The following is a 13,884-nucleotide window of genomic DNA, read 5'->3' as shown; positions in this document are numbered from 1 at the left end:
GCGCTGGGCCTTTTTCTCTAAAGGGCACTAATGTCATTCATGACAGTACCACCCCCATGATCTAATCACCTCTCAAAGATCCTGGCCTTGGAATTAAGTCACCTTGGGAGTTAAGATTTCACCGTATGAATATGGGGGTGCAAATCCAAACACTAGCACTCACCTCAGGCTCCTCCATTTGACCCCAACTCATGAGTGGAATTCATTCACCTTTGTATGTTTATTTTTACTCAGATGCCGGGATTTAGACCCCAGCCAGCCTCTGAGGAATTTTCAAACTGTGGCCAGGCCATTCATTCAGCCAGAAGGTGTTTTTAGAACTTAGTGCATGTCAGGTGCTGTGCTAGTCTCTGAGGATAGATGGTGATCAGGAAAGCCCAGGTTTATCAAATAGTAATAGAATTGTAGCTGCAAAAAGGATTGCAAAAAAAAGATGTTTCAATCCTGATTTGATCATTGTGTATGCTGTGTACATGTATTGAAGTATAATAGCATGCCACATAAGTCTGTACGAATATATATCAACAAAAAAAAAAAAGGAAAGAAAGGCCACATGTCAGAAGAGCAATACTTGGCGTGTTGGAAGGGACGTACCCTGAGGTACACGGGATGGGCTGCTGCAGGAGGCAGAAGCGGGGCCAGGACTGCCAGTGCGGTGCCACGTGACTAGAGTGCTGGGATTGTTCTCTGCTTAAGTGGCTTTTCTTCTCTTTACTCCTCAGTCCACGGGATGCACCGAGCTCCTTGAGTCTTACTGTGTCCGAGACAGAGGTCCCCTCCTCTGCCAGGTGGTGCTGATGATGCCTGCTTTCTCCCCGAATGTTGTCTTGTTTCCCCAGCTCTGGGCCTCTGGTTCCTAAAGCTGTAGCCTGCTTTCCCCTACAGGCTGAGAGGAAGTTGGGGGGGTGTCTGCCTCTGATTTCCTCTGTAGACAGCACCTCACTTCCTGTCCCTCATTCTAGAAGAAGGCTAAAGCTCTTGGCTTTGCTGTTCCTTCCTCTCTCCTCACTCCTCCCCCATTGCTTTCCCAGGAAGCCTGCAGACCTTGGAAAAAGGCAACATCAAAGCCCCACAAAACTCCTTGTCCCTCCGCCCCCTTATCCTGCAAGAGGGGACCTGCCTTCTCAGCTGCAATCCTTTTGTACACATATCATCCTTCTTTTATATGCCACGCTGGTAGAAAGGAGCAGAGAGGGCTCATCCCATTTTACAGATAGTAAAACCAAGGCCCGGAGGCATTCTAGACTTTTTTCAGCTTCATTTAGGGTCATGCTGCATCAGAACCAGAGCCCAGAAAGCCTAACACCCATAGATGTAGATACAAATGAGAGCAGAGCCCAATGGGAAAGTTTGTGGGTAACAGCAAAGTTGGCAGCTTAGAAGTTGAGCTTCAGCAGCACAGCGTCTGCTTGGCAAGCGCAAGGTCGTGAGTTTGAGTCTTGGTACCAAAAAAAAAAAAAAAAAAGTGGCTAAATGCCACCAACTGGATCAGCACTGGAAGGTGTAGAAGGTGTCTATTTTAGAAAGAGGTCAAGGTGTGAAGCCAAGAGTGGAGTGGGTATTGAGATGGGGGGTGGGAGTCTGGAAGGATATCTGCTGTTCTCTGCTGGGCCTGTGGGTGCAGCCCCAGAGCCTACAGGCCGTGTGGCCTCCCAGACGCTTTCTTCACTCCCTAGAGCCTCACTGCTTCAGACCCTCCTGTGGGACCTGGCATATGTCTCAGATTATGCCTGGGGCGTTGAATAGATGTTGACTCCCTTCTTTGGCCTAGTCATAGAAGAAGACTTAGGAACTGACCTGGGCCAGGGGAGCAGGAAACCCTCACCTTCAGATGCCCTTAGATCCAGCTGCACTGAATCATTCTGTTTCTGTCTGTATGCACAGTTTCTCCTCCTCACGTCCTGCTTCCTATAATGATCCCGTTCCTTTTCACTTGTATCTAAACCCAACCTGTCTTTAAGGGCTCAGTTTACTGAGTGCCTCAGATTCTGCAAGATCATTCCAGCTCTAGCTTAATATCTCTCTCCTGATTTTTAAATTCTCCAAAAGACTTTGCTAGTGGAACTTCCTTTGCAGTACAGCTATTTACCTGTGTGTCTTTTTTTTCAGGCAAGGTCTCACTATGTAGCCCAGGCTGGTCTCAACCTCCCAAGTGCTGGGATCACAGGCATGCACCACCATGCCCAGCTCTGTATGTCTTTTTTAAATTGACCAAAATTCTGTACATTTATGGAACACAATACACTGGGATGTTCTGTTTTGTTTTTGTGGTACTGGGGATTGAACCCGGGGCCTTAACATGAAACTATGTACCCAGCCTATTTTTTGGTTTTTTATTTTGAGACAGGTACCAAAGTGACTCACTTAGTCTCACTAAGTGACTAAATTGCCCAGGCTGGGCTTGAATTTGCACATGATGTTTTGATTTATATATAGCTTGTGGAATGGCTAAATCAAGGTAATCAGTATACATATTACTGCATATTATTTTATATCCTTTGACTAACACCCCCCCCCCAAAATCTAGCCTCTAGTAACTCCCATTTTACTGTGTGCTTCTGTGAGTTCCATTTTTTCAGACTTCACGTAAGTGAGATTATGCATACAGTGGAGCCTTGCTTTATGATTTTGGGGAAGATGGCCACGGTTATGTTTGTCACCCGATGTGGAGTTAGTGAATGGAAGTAAAATTTTATCGACTGCTTTTGTTTGGGAACCGAATTATGTGTGAACAAAACCATTCATGAACCGAGGTATCACTGTATTTTTGGGTTGGTATATCTCACCTAGTTTCATATCATGTCCTCCAGGCTCATCTGTGTGGTGTAAATGACAGAATTTCCTTTATTTTACGGCTGCATAGGATCCCACTATGTATATGTGCCATATTTTCTTTATGTATTCATCTATTAGACTAATTCCACAGCTCAGCTCTCTCTTCAGCGTGGTGATTTCCTTTGGCTCTATTCCCAGCAGGAGAATATCTGGGTCATATGGTAAATGTATTTTTAATTATTTTAGGACCTTCTATACTGTTTTCATTAATGGTTGTACTAGTTTACATTCTCACCAGCAGTGCACAAGAGCTCCCTTTTCTTCATATCCTGACCAACACTTGTTATCTTTTTATCTTTTTAATGATAGCCATAATAACAGGTAGAAGGTGGTATTTTATTGTTTTGATTTGTATTTCCCTGGTATTTAGTGATGTTGAGCACCTTTTTTTAATACCCTTTGGCCATTCGTATGTCTTTTGAGAAATGTCTGTACATTTTCAAATGTGTATTTTTTAAATCAAGGGGATTTTTTTTGTCCATTTCAAAAATCAGGTTGTTTATTTTCTTGCCATTGAGTTTTTGCATTTCTTGTATATTTGGACTATTAACCCCTTATCAACTGCTTATATTTTCACTGCTGATTGTACTCTCTGCTATGCAGAAGCATTTTTAGCTAAATGCAATTCCATTTTTCTGTTTTTGCTTTTGTTGCTCATGTTTAGGGGGAGGGTTGTATCCAAAAAAATAATTGCTCAGACCAGTGTCCTGGAGCTTTTGCTCTGTATTTTGTTTTAATAGATTTATAGTTTCTAACCTTACGTGTGTGAGTCTTTAATCTGTTTTGAGTGACGTTTTCTGTGTATGGCATGAGGTTGGGATCTGATCTCATTGTTCTGCATGTGCGCACCCAGTTATCTTACCATTATTTATTGAAGAGACTGTCTTTTCTCCATCGTATGTTTTTGACATCTTTGTCAGAGTCCAGTTGTCCATGAGTGTATATGTTTACTTCTGGGCCCTCTATTCTGTTCTATTGGCTTAGCATCTGTTTTTATACCAATATCACGGTGTTTTGATCACTATAGTTTTGGAATAGATTTTTCAGATCATGTGGTGTGATGCTTCCAGATTTGTTGTTTTCTTTTTTTTCTTTTTTTTTTTCATCAAGAGTGTTTTGTCTCTTCAGAGTCTTCTATAGTGTCATACAAATTCAGGGTTTTTTTTTTTTCTATTTAAAGAGTCATTGGTATTTTGGTAGGGGTTGTATTGAATCTGTAGACTGTTATGGGTAGTGTCGGCATTGTAACAGTATTTAATCCATGAACACAGCATATCTTCTCATTTATTATTTACTTATTTCTTCATGTTCTTTCATCAGTTTTATGTAGTTTCCAATGTAGAGAGCTTTTATCTTATTGGTTAAACTTATTACTATTTTTTCTATTTTGTAGCTATTATAAATGGAATTCTTTAACCTTTTTTCCAGTAATTCATGATTACTCCATAGAAATGCCACTGATTTTTGTACCTGCATGTTTTATGTCCCCTGCTAGACTGAAAGCTCCAGAATGCCACAGAAACTGACCCATCTCTGAGTTCATAGCCTCTTCCAATACCTTGTTTTGTGTACCATACCCACTGATCAGTCCAGAAACGTTTGTTTCTACTACAGTAGGTTAGTTTTGTAAGTGTGTGAGTGTGTGTGTGTGTGCCTTTTTGAGGTAGGGACTCGCTAAGATTCCAGACTGGGCTTGAACTTACTGTGTACCCCAGGCTGGCCTCGAACTCACAGTGATCCTCCTGCCTTGACCTCCCAAGTACTGTAATTACAAGCCTACGCCCTATGCCCAGCTTTATGTTAGTCCTGTTTGCCAGAGAGAGTCCGTCCCTGAGGCCTGGGGTGAGTTGAGAATTTTGAAAAGGCCCTGTCAATGTCAGGGACAAATCTTAAAAATGTCCCTTGCTCACCCTCAGTGTGGTTTGTCATATGGTCCCTCACAGCCATTTGACTGGGGGATAGGTGAATACCTTTAAAAGGAACTTGATAAGTCCGTTGTACATTCTCTGTTTTTTTGTCTTATTTTTGTTTTTGTTTATTTGATTTTGATTTGTTTTATTGGTGGTTTTTGTTTGTTTTGAGACAGGGTCTCACTATGCAGTTCAAACTGGCCTTGAGCTCACTTTGTAGCCTAGGCTGGTCTCGAACTCGCAACAATCCTCCTGCCTCAGCTTCCCGAGTGCTGGGATTACAGATTACAGGCGTGCGCCACCACGCCCGGCTTATTGGTGGTATTTTTGTTTGTTTGTTTTGGTTTGGTTTTGGTTTTTTGAGGAAGGTTTTCCTATGTAGTCCAGGCTGGCCTGGAACTTGCAATAATCCTCTTGCTTCACCTTCCTGAATGGTGAGATTACAGATGCATGCCACCGTGCCTGGTCCATTGTACATTCCTACTTGTCCTTTCTTTATGGTCTTTTTCTGCCTGGAATGAAAGGAGATCACCAATCCCTGCAGGTCAAGGGAATCTTCAGGGCCTTGGGGCCACAGAGGCAGGAGAGTACTGTACACCAGTAGAGGATGTGGAAGGAGTCTGGGAGAACGGAAATGCCCTTGCTCCTGAGTGAGCTCCCCTTCTAGCAGAGCTGGAATTCCACCCTACTCACAATGTGCCCCGGAGCACAGGGCACATTACATTTTGAAATACATGTCCTGCAGGAGTCACTCTAAGAAGACAGCTCAAGCCAGGCACACACCTCTATACCCAGCTCATTGGGAGGCTGAGGAAGGAGAATTGCAAGTTCAAGGCCACCCTGGCGACTTAGTGACCCCTGTCTCCAAATTTAAAAATTGTAAAGGGGGGAAAGAGAGAGAGAGCAGTGCAGGCTACGCCCGTCCAGGAGAGCATCTCAGAAAACTTGCTCTGGGGCAGTTCATTTGAGGGCATAATTCTTATCTCTAAAGCAGCAGGAAGTCATAAGAGGGTTTTAAGTAGGGAGAACATAGATTTGGTTTTAGAAGATTGTTCTGGTGAAGCTTCTTGGAAAAGTGGTTTTGTCAGGGAAAATACAAGATACAAGCCTGTGCCAGAAGGGGCGGGGACATTTTGAGAAAACACAGGAGCCAATCTGAAAGGATTCTGAACGGCCAAAAGTAAGTGTGAGCATTGATAATAATTAGGTTATAACCAAAAAATAAAATAAATGTGAGTCCATAGTAACAGAAGTAACAAATAAATAAATGGGGATGAAGGAGAAAATCTTCCTTGGAGAAAACGTCCAGTTAATAAATGTAGAAGAGCCGGGCCTAGTGGTGCATACTTGTAATCTCAGCACCCAGGAGGCCGAGGCAGGAGGATTGCCGTGGGTTTGAGGCCAGCCTGGCCTGCATAGTAAGTTCAAGGTCAGCCTGAACCACATAGTAAGACCTTGTCTCAAAAAACAAAGAAAGTAGAAGGAACAAGGGAAATTAAAGATTATCATTGGAATGCCCTAGTAATTGCAGCAAACAACATCTACTCAATCTTTTTTTTCTACTGAATCTTAAAATCAGTAGGTGAAAACTTAAGGGGAAACAGGACAGTTGCATAACCTCAAAAGTACTGCCTTCCAAAACATTTATTAATGTCAACAGGAAAAATAGTAAGTGCACAGTAGAGAAAGTGACAGATAGATACCGCCTAGCTAAGTGACCAAGGTTAAAACACGACCAGTAGCAAGACATCTCGACACGTGTGCCCCCATGTAGTGCACTGAGAAAGGCACACCCTAGTGGCGTTCTTGCCCCCAAACCGTGACCTCAGTCTGGTCAGCCGGAACATCAAACCAAGGATGGAGCACATTTTCCAAAATGCTGACCGGCCCCTTCAAAAGTGCCCAGGTCACAGAAGAAGAGGGAAGACTCAAGGGACAATAATGAAGTGTGGAAGACTAACGATACCTGGTAAAAAGTGCCATATGGGATCCTAGCTTGAACCTGAGAACAGAACATCATTAGGAAGACTGGTAAGATCTGAATAAATTCCATGGTTTCATCTTCTAAATATGGGACCGTGAGGACATGCTACTATGTCTGTTAAAGTATGTGTATATATATATAAAGTAATACATTATGCACGCAGAAGTAGGAGTGGGAGGGGATAAGAAGAGCCTAGGAAACCAGGAAAAAGCGGTCTAGGAGGAGGTGATCACCCTCCAGGAAGTGAACCAACAACCCACAGAATAGGGGAAACATTTGCAAATCACTCACAGATGTGTGTGTGTATATCCAGAATATGTAAAGAATTCTAATAACTAAGTAATAAAAAGACAACCCAATTTAAAAATTGGCAAAGAGGGGCTGGGGATTTAGCTCAATGGTGCAATGCCTGCCTGGCAAGTGCGAGGTTGTGAGTTCAATTCCTGGTACCAGAAAAAAAAATTGGCAAAGAATTCAAATAGACTTTTCTTCAAGGGAGATAGACATATAGCCAATATGGGCCGGGGATATAGCTCAGCGGCACAGCGTCTGCCTGGCAAGTATGAGGTAGTGAGTTCGATTCCTGGTACCAAAAAAACCCAAACAAAAAAAAATAGCCAATAAGCATATGAAGGGTGTTGAGCATCATAAGTCATCAGGGAGATGCAAAAGAAAACCACGGTGAAATACCACGTTACACCTAGAATACCTAGAATCAGAAAACCGGCTAACAAGTGGCAAGGATGTAAAGTTGGAAACCTTGTTCGTTGCTTGTGGGATTGTAAGGCTGTGAGCTGCTTTGGAAAACAGCCTGGCAGTTCCTCAGACTGTCAGTCCTGGAGTTATGTGACCAGCAGCTCTCAGTATGTACTCAGGTGCTCACAGCCGTGTCACTCATCCTAGCAAAAAGTGGAAAGAGCACTAGTATTCATCAGCAGAGGAATGCAGCATGGCCGTATAGATTCAGCCATAGAAAGAAACACAGTACGGACGCATGCTGCAACACGGATGAACCTTGAGAACATTATATGCAAAGTGAAAGTCAGGTACAGAAGACCAGCTGTGGTGAGCTCAGTGATGGGTACCTTAATGTGTACTCTAGAGGCTGAGGCAGGAGGATCTCAAGTTCAAGGTTAGCCAACAAAACAAAAAAAGCTAGAGGTGTAGCTCAGCAGTAGAACATTCTCAGTTCAATCCCCGGTAACTCCTACCCACCAAAAAAAGACTGCCTGTTACATAATTCCACTTATATAAAATAGGAAATAGAGAAAGAGAATTTTTTTTCTTTTTTTTTGTCTTTTTGAGACAAAAAGACAGTGCAGTTCAGGCTGGCCTTGAGCTCACTTTGTAGCCCAGGCTGGTCTCGAACTCGCGATGATCCTCCCACCTCAGCCTCCTGAGTACTGGGATTACAGGCGTGCGCCACCTCGCCCGGCAGAGAAAGAGAAATTTATAGAGACAGAAAAATCCCTATTTTCTGCCTGCCTAGGGTTTGGCAGAAAGAGTATTACTAAGGAGAGGGGTGATAAAAGTAAATAAAAATGTTCTAAAATCAACTGGTAGTGATTGCCCATATCTCTGAATATAATAAAAATTACTGAACTGGACACTTTAGATGAATTGTATGGCATGTGGACTGTATTTCAAAGCTTGAAAAAAGTGCAGAGAAAGTCATTACCAGAGGTGCTTATACGCAGAAGGCAGTGAAGGCTGAAAAGTAACTGCTGTGATTCAGTGCTGTTTTAGTGTGGTGGTTGCTGCTGAGTGGGGCAGGGGTGACGAAGGAAGGAGAAGACAGCATTTTTTCTTTCTTTCTCAGAAGTTTGGCTTTGCAGGGCAGTATCTGGAGAAATATCAAGAGATTATTCTGTTTGTTGATTTGTTTTTTGAGACAGGGTCTTGCTACATAGTCCAGGCTGGCCTTGAACTTGGTACAATCCTCCTACCTCATCCTCCCAAGTGCTGAGATTACAAATGTGTACATCTGGCAAGAAGATTGTTTTTTACAATGAAAGGGAGGGTTCGGGGTCTAGCCCAGTGGCGAAGCACATGCTTAATGTGTTTGGGCCCAGCACCCCACGCCCCCCCGAAAAAAGCCAAGTGTCACAGCCCACGCCAGCAATCCCAGCTACTCAGGAAGCTGAGGCAGAAGGATGGCAAGTTTGAGGCCAGGCTGGGCAACTTAGTGAGACTTCCTCTCACTGAGTGGAAAGGGCTGGAGAAGCTTAGCGTGAGAGAACTGCTCACATGTGCTAGGCCCTGCTCAGCTGCCGGCGGTGGAGGGGCTGGAATGGAGCAGTCCCTCGAGGAGGTAGATTGCAAAGACAAAAGTGGGGGCCGTGTAGGGCCAGAGAGACTGCTCTTGGCTGGGGAGAGGCAGCCGAGGCAGTGAGGAGGTCGGGAGGGTTCTGAGGGGGCTGGGAGACGGTGGCTAGAGATTTGAGGGGCTTTCCCCCTAGTGGCTTTAACCTTCTGGGAAGACAGGAGCAGGTGATTCTGTAGGCCAGAAGTTGAAGAAGATCAGAGAGGGAACAATTCATCATTGCTGGGAATGAGCAACCCCCGCAGTGAGCGGGGCGACAGGCGCGGCGGGGCGACAGGCGCGGCGGGCCGACAGTGCGGCTGGGACAGCTTTCCTTTGGTTGTGGCGGAGAGAGTGGGCTGTAGTGTAAGCAGAAGCCTGGGGGTGTGGTCCAGCATCAGGTCCTGTCCCTTCCCACTCCCGTTGCCTGTGGAAAGGAGCCTTGACCTAGAATGCTGCAGTTGGAGGATCCCACCCAGTGCAGTGGCCACTAGCTGCACGTGGCCATCTAAAATTACATGTAAAGTTCAGTTCTCGGGTTGGACTAGCCACATTTCAAGTACACAGCAGCCACGTGGGGCTAGCAGCTGCCACAGCGGACAGCACAGGCAGTCTTCTCATCGCAGCCACTTCTGTGGGCAGCACTGTTCTAGAAAGGTGATGCTCACACTCTTGGGTCTAAGGACCCCTCTGTATTCAAAAATTAAGACCCTGAAGAACTTTTGTTTGCATTATGTGTGTTCATTGTGGGTGTACTGGGGACCAGGATCCCACACATGCGAGGCAAGCAGTCTGCTACTGAACCATATCCTCAACGTTTTTTGTTTTTTTGTTTTTTTTTTTTTTTGCCTTTTTGAGACAGGGTCTCCCTATGGAGTTCAGACAGGCCTTGAGCTCACTTTGTAGCCCAGGCTGGCCGCCAACTCAAAACGATCCTCCTGCCTCAGCCTCCCAAGTGCTGGGATTACAGGTGTGCGCCACACACCCGGCTCCCTCAACCTTTTCTGTTTGTATTTTGAGACACGCTTTTCTTGAGTTGTCCATACTTGTCTCAAACTTGCAGTCTTCCTGCCTCAGTCTCCTGAGCAGCTGAGGTTGTGGGCGCATGACACCATACCTGGCTATTGGTCTTCTACCTATTTATGTTTACTGTAGTTTAAATTAGAAGTGAGAGTTTTAAATGTTCATTTCATTCATTTTGGAAAACAATAATAAACCCATTACATGTTATTTCATGAAAAATAATTATGTATTTTCCAAGACAAAAAGGTCACTGTTCTTTTGAGACAGGGTCTCTCTGTAATCCAGGCTGATCTTGAACTCACCTTGTAGCTCAGGCTGGCCTTGAACTCATGGTGATCCTTCTACTTAAACCTCTCGAGTGCTGGGATTGCAAGTGTGCTCCACCATGCCTGGCACTGTTCTTCATTTCTGTAAATGTCTTGTGTCTTAGTAAAAGGAAGTGGGTTCTTGTATTTGCTCCTTGATTTAGTCTGTTGTGGATGTCACATGACAGTCTCAAACATGAGAGAATGGGAATAATAAAGGCAGACAATGTTTTGACCTTTTGACTCCTCAAGGTCACTCTTTGAGAACCGCTATTCTAAAACAATCTCTACTTGTTGCAAGCAGTTGTCCTAGAGAGACTGATTTGTCTGAAGTCACACGGCAAGTAAGTACATTGTAGCGTTAGGCCACACTCAAGCTGGGACTGTGCCTTCTGGTTTGAGGCTCTTCCCATCCCCTTGGCTGGGCTAGGACGGGCTGGCCTTTTGGGAGCAGGGCCCAGGCTGCTTGGCTGCAGAGCCCCTGGTGTGTGGTCCTATAAATAAACTCATTGTGTGGGAACCCCTGCCCCGCAACAGCTGCTATTTTTGTTGTTGGTTGTGCTGTAGACAGGGAAGAGGAGGCCTGGAGGGAGCGGAGTCAGGAATGTTGACTCTGGAAGCCTTTGGGCTGATAACAGGACTGCCCATCCTCCTGCCCAGCCTGGAAGGCAGGGCCCTTGGGAAGCCCCCCTTGGTGCTGTGGTTCTGGGAGTCCCTGTGAAGAGGTTGTTGGAGGGAACACTGGCTCCTTCTCCAAGGGACAGATGCCCCAGGATGGGTATTCGCCTCTGGTACCATTTGTCAGCAGGACGGAAGGAGATTCTTGTGAACACCCTTTCCCTGTGTGCGGAGGAGACCAGTTGGAATTCCTCCGGGCGGAAAGATGCTTTGCCCAAGGGATTAAGTGACAGTCTCAGGCCAGGAGCACCCTGGGAGCCAGGCCTTGGTCCTTATAGTGCTTGTCTCCGTGCAGGGCAGCGCAGAGCTGTCTTGGCTGGGCAGGGTGAGAGGTTGCTGTTTACAAGTGGACTCTTGGGTGTGACGGGCTGGGACTGATGAAAGGGATTCCAGGAAGCAGCTGGGAGGAGAGAGGAGGGACCAGTTGATGTTACGGTGCCTGTTACTTGGCAGCTGCCCGTCACTCCCTCTGGCCCCGCTTCTCCCTGGAGAGCCCTGGAGGGGACAGCGGGGGAGTGAGGGACTCCTCAGACAGAAGGCCTCGGGCTGAGCACAGAGCTGTGAGTACTGAGTTGCGGATCCTGAGAGGGGAGGGTTTTTGTCCCCTGGGGGGACACTGACTTGGAAGCCATGGGGAAATTGACTTAGGCTGCCCCCACCCCCCAGATTTAGGCAAAAAACTCAGTCTGGTTTGGAGCTGGAGGTTGTAGTGTCTCTGCATCCTGGGATTCCGTAGGAGAGGGTAAAGACCCCAGAAGTTTCTTGGGGTGTTTTTTTTTGTTTTGTTTTGTTTTTTTGGTTTTTTGTTTTTTTCCAGTACTGAGAATCGAACTCACGACCTCGCACTTGCCAGGCAGGCGCTGTGCTGCTGAGCTAAATCCCCAGCCCCCACCCCCAGAAGTTTCTTGAAGAAATAAATTTTTCTTTCTTTCCTTCTTTCTTTCTTTCTTTCTTTTTCTTCCTTCCTTCCTTTCCTTCTTTCTCTCTATCTCTGTTGGAGTCTCTTCATTGCCCTGGCTGGCTGCAAACTCACCCTCCTCCTGCCTCAGCCTTCCGCTTAGCTGGGATTACAGGTTTATGCCACTGTGCCCCACTTTTCTTAGAAATCTGAAGCTCAGACTTTGCATCCCACTCCTAGATAGATAATGTGCTCCTCCCACCAACAGGGTTAAATCTGAATCTCGCTGTGACTCCTCACAGGTCTAGGCTACAGCTCCTGCCCTCTGCTTGTGGCAGCCGCACACACTGGGGAAGGCCCTTGTCCCGAGTTGGCCCAGAGTGCAGTGCGGGGCAAAGGCAGAAAGGGTTCTCCCATGGGAGGCTGAGTCATCGCTTTCCTTCATCCAGCATTTCAGAGCCTCTGCCCAGGTCCAGCTGCAGCTTACAGAGCTTACTATTACCTCAGGAGGGTCTCCCACAGGTCACAGTAGGACTTGGACTCCCAGCTCTGGGGGTCTGTAGGGGCTCAGATCTGGAGGGTGGCAGTGATTGGCTTATGGGGTGTGTTGCGTCTCTGACCTCCTTAGCTCACAGACACAACATGCACACACACGACATCCGCAGCCAGTCCTCGCAATATGGCCTCACGCCTTTTTTTTTTCTTTTTGTCTTTTTAAAGCAGGGTCTCCCTATGCAGTTCAGGCTGGGCTTGAGCTCACTTTGTAGCCCAGGTGGGTCTCAATCTCACCACAATCCCCTTGCCTCAGCCTCCCATCCTCCTGCCTCAGCCTCCCATTCTCCTGCCTCAGCCTCCCATTCTCCTGCCTCAGCCTCCCATTCTCCTGCCTCAGCCTCCCATTCTCCTGCCTTAGCCTCCCGAGTGCTGGGATTACAGGCCTGGCTATATGGCCTCACTCCTGACCTGGATTTTTTTTTTTTTTTTTTTTTTTTTTAAGTGCTTATCTGTTTTATTGTTTTAGAGATGACACTCTACTACTAAACCGCCTTCATCCTTTGTTTACATTTTGTCTTTGTATGAAGAACACAAAACCCTAACTTTAGCTTTATCCTTCCCTGGACCCTGTCACTGCCCTGTTTCTCCTGCTCCCGTCTTTAACCTTTCTCACCCTTCACAATGCACACATGCACACGCCCACCCCTGGAGAAACGAAAGGCGCAGGGTTGAGGGAAAAGCCAGTGATTTCCAGGGCCAGGCTTTTCTAGGACCATGGGAGCAAGAGGAAGATGTCTAGGGACCAGAGTTGAGGCACTGGGGTGAAACTAGTGAGGTGGTGAAGGCACTCCCTGAGGCCTTTTTTGGATTTAACTCCTCTTTGTGTCTGAAAGAATATTTCTTGAAATTCTTTTCCTTTTATTCCAGGGCTATCCATTTCCAAATATATGAAACGTGATAGTATCATGAACAAACCAAGTTACACTCAATATATTCTTGTTTTTTTGTACTGGGAATTGAACTCATGACTTCAGGCTTGCCAGGCTATATCCCAGGCCTGTCAATACATTCTTTTGTTTTGTTTTGTTTTGTTTTTCCCGGTACTAGGAATCGAACTCACAACCTTGCGCTTGTGCCGCTGAGCTAAATCCCCAGCCCCCCGTCAATACATTTTCAACACTGTTAAAATAACGAAGGCTAGCCAGGCGTGGTGGCGTGCAGGTGTGGTGACACATGCCTGTAATCGCAGCAGTCAGGAGGCTGAGGCCGGAAGATTGCCACAAGTTTGAGGCCAGCCTGGGCTATGCAGTCAATTCAAGGCCAGCCTAAATTACATAGCAAGACCTATCTCAAAAAACAGAAGAAGAAGAAGAAGAAAAGAAGATGGGGGGCAGGGTGGGGATATAGCTCAGCAGGACAAGTGCCTGCCTAGCAAGCATGAGGTCCTGAGTTCA

The 13,884-nt window shown here is 46.0% G+C and overlaps 1 protein-coding gene across 5 annotated transcripts in view; it reads left to right on the top strand.

Moving 5' to 3' along the window:
- Nucleotides 1-13,884, top strand: part of Nckap5l (NCK-associated protein 5-like) — a 35,321-nt gene that overhangs the window by 6,214 nt on the left and 15,223 nt on the right. For 2 of the 5 annotated variants that reach the window (XM_013508478.1, XM_013508477.1), the window contains exon 1: nucleotides 11,494-11,597. The exons of the other annotated variants lie outside the window; for them this stretch is intronic. The gene's annotated coding sequence lies outside the window, so the exon portion shown is untranslated. Of the gene's footprint in view, nucleotides 1-11,493; nucleotides 11,598-13,884 lie in introns of those variants that run through there. 5 annotated transcript variants of the gene reach the window in all.

The sequence above is a fragment of the Chinchilla lanigera genome, unplaced genomic scaffold (genome assembly GCF_000276665.1).
Source record: "Chinchilla lanigera isolate Chin_1 unplaced genomic scaffold, ChiLan1.0 scaffold00146, whole genome shotgun sequence".
Taxonomy (NCBI): Eukaryota; Metazoa; Chordata; class Mammalia; order Rodentia; family Chinchillidae; genus Chinchilla; species Chinchilla lanigera.
The sequence above is the reverse complement of the archived record's forward strand: the minus strand, read 5'-3'. Positions and strand labels throughout refer to the sequence as shown.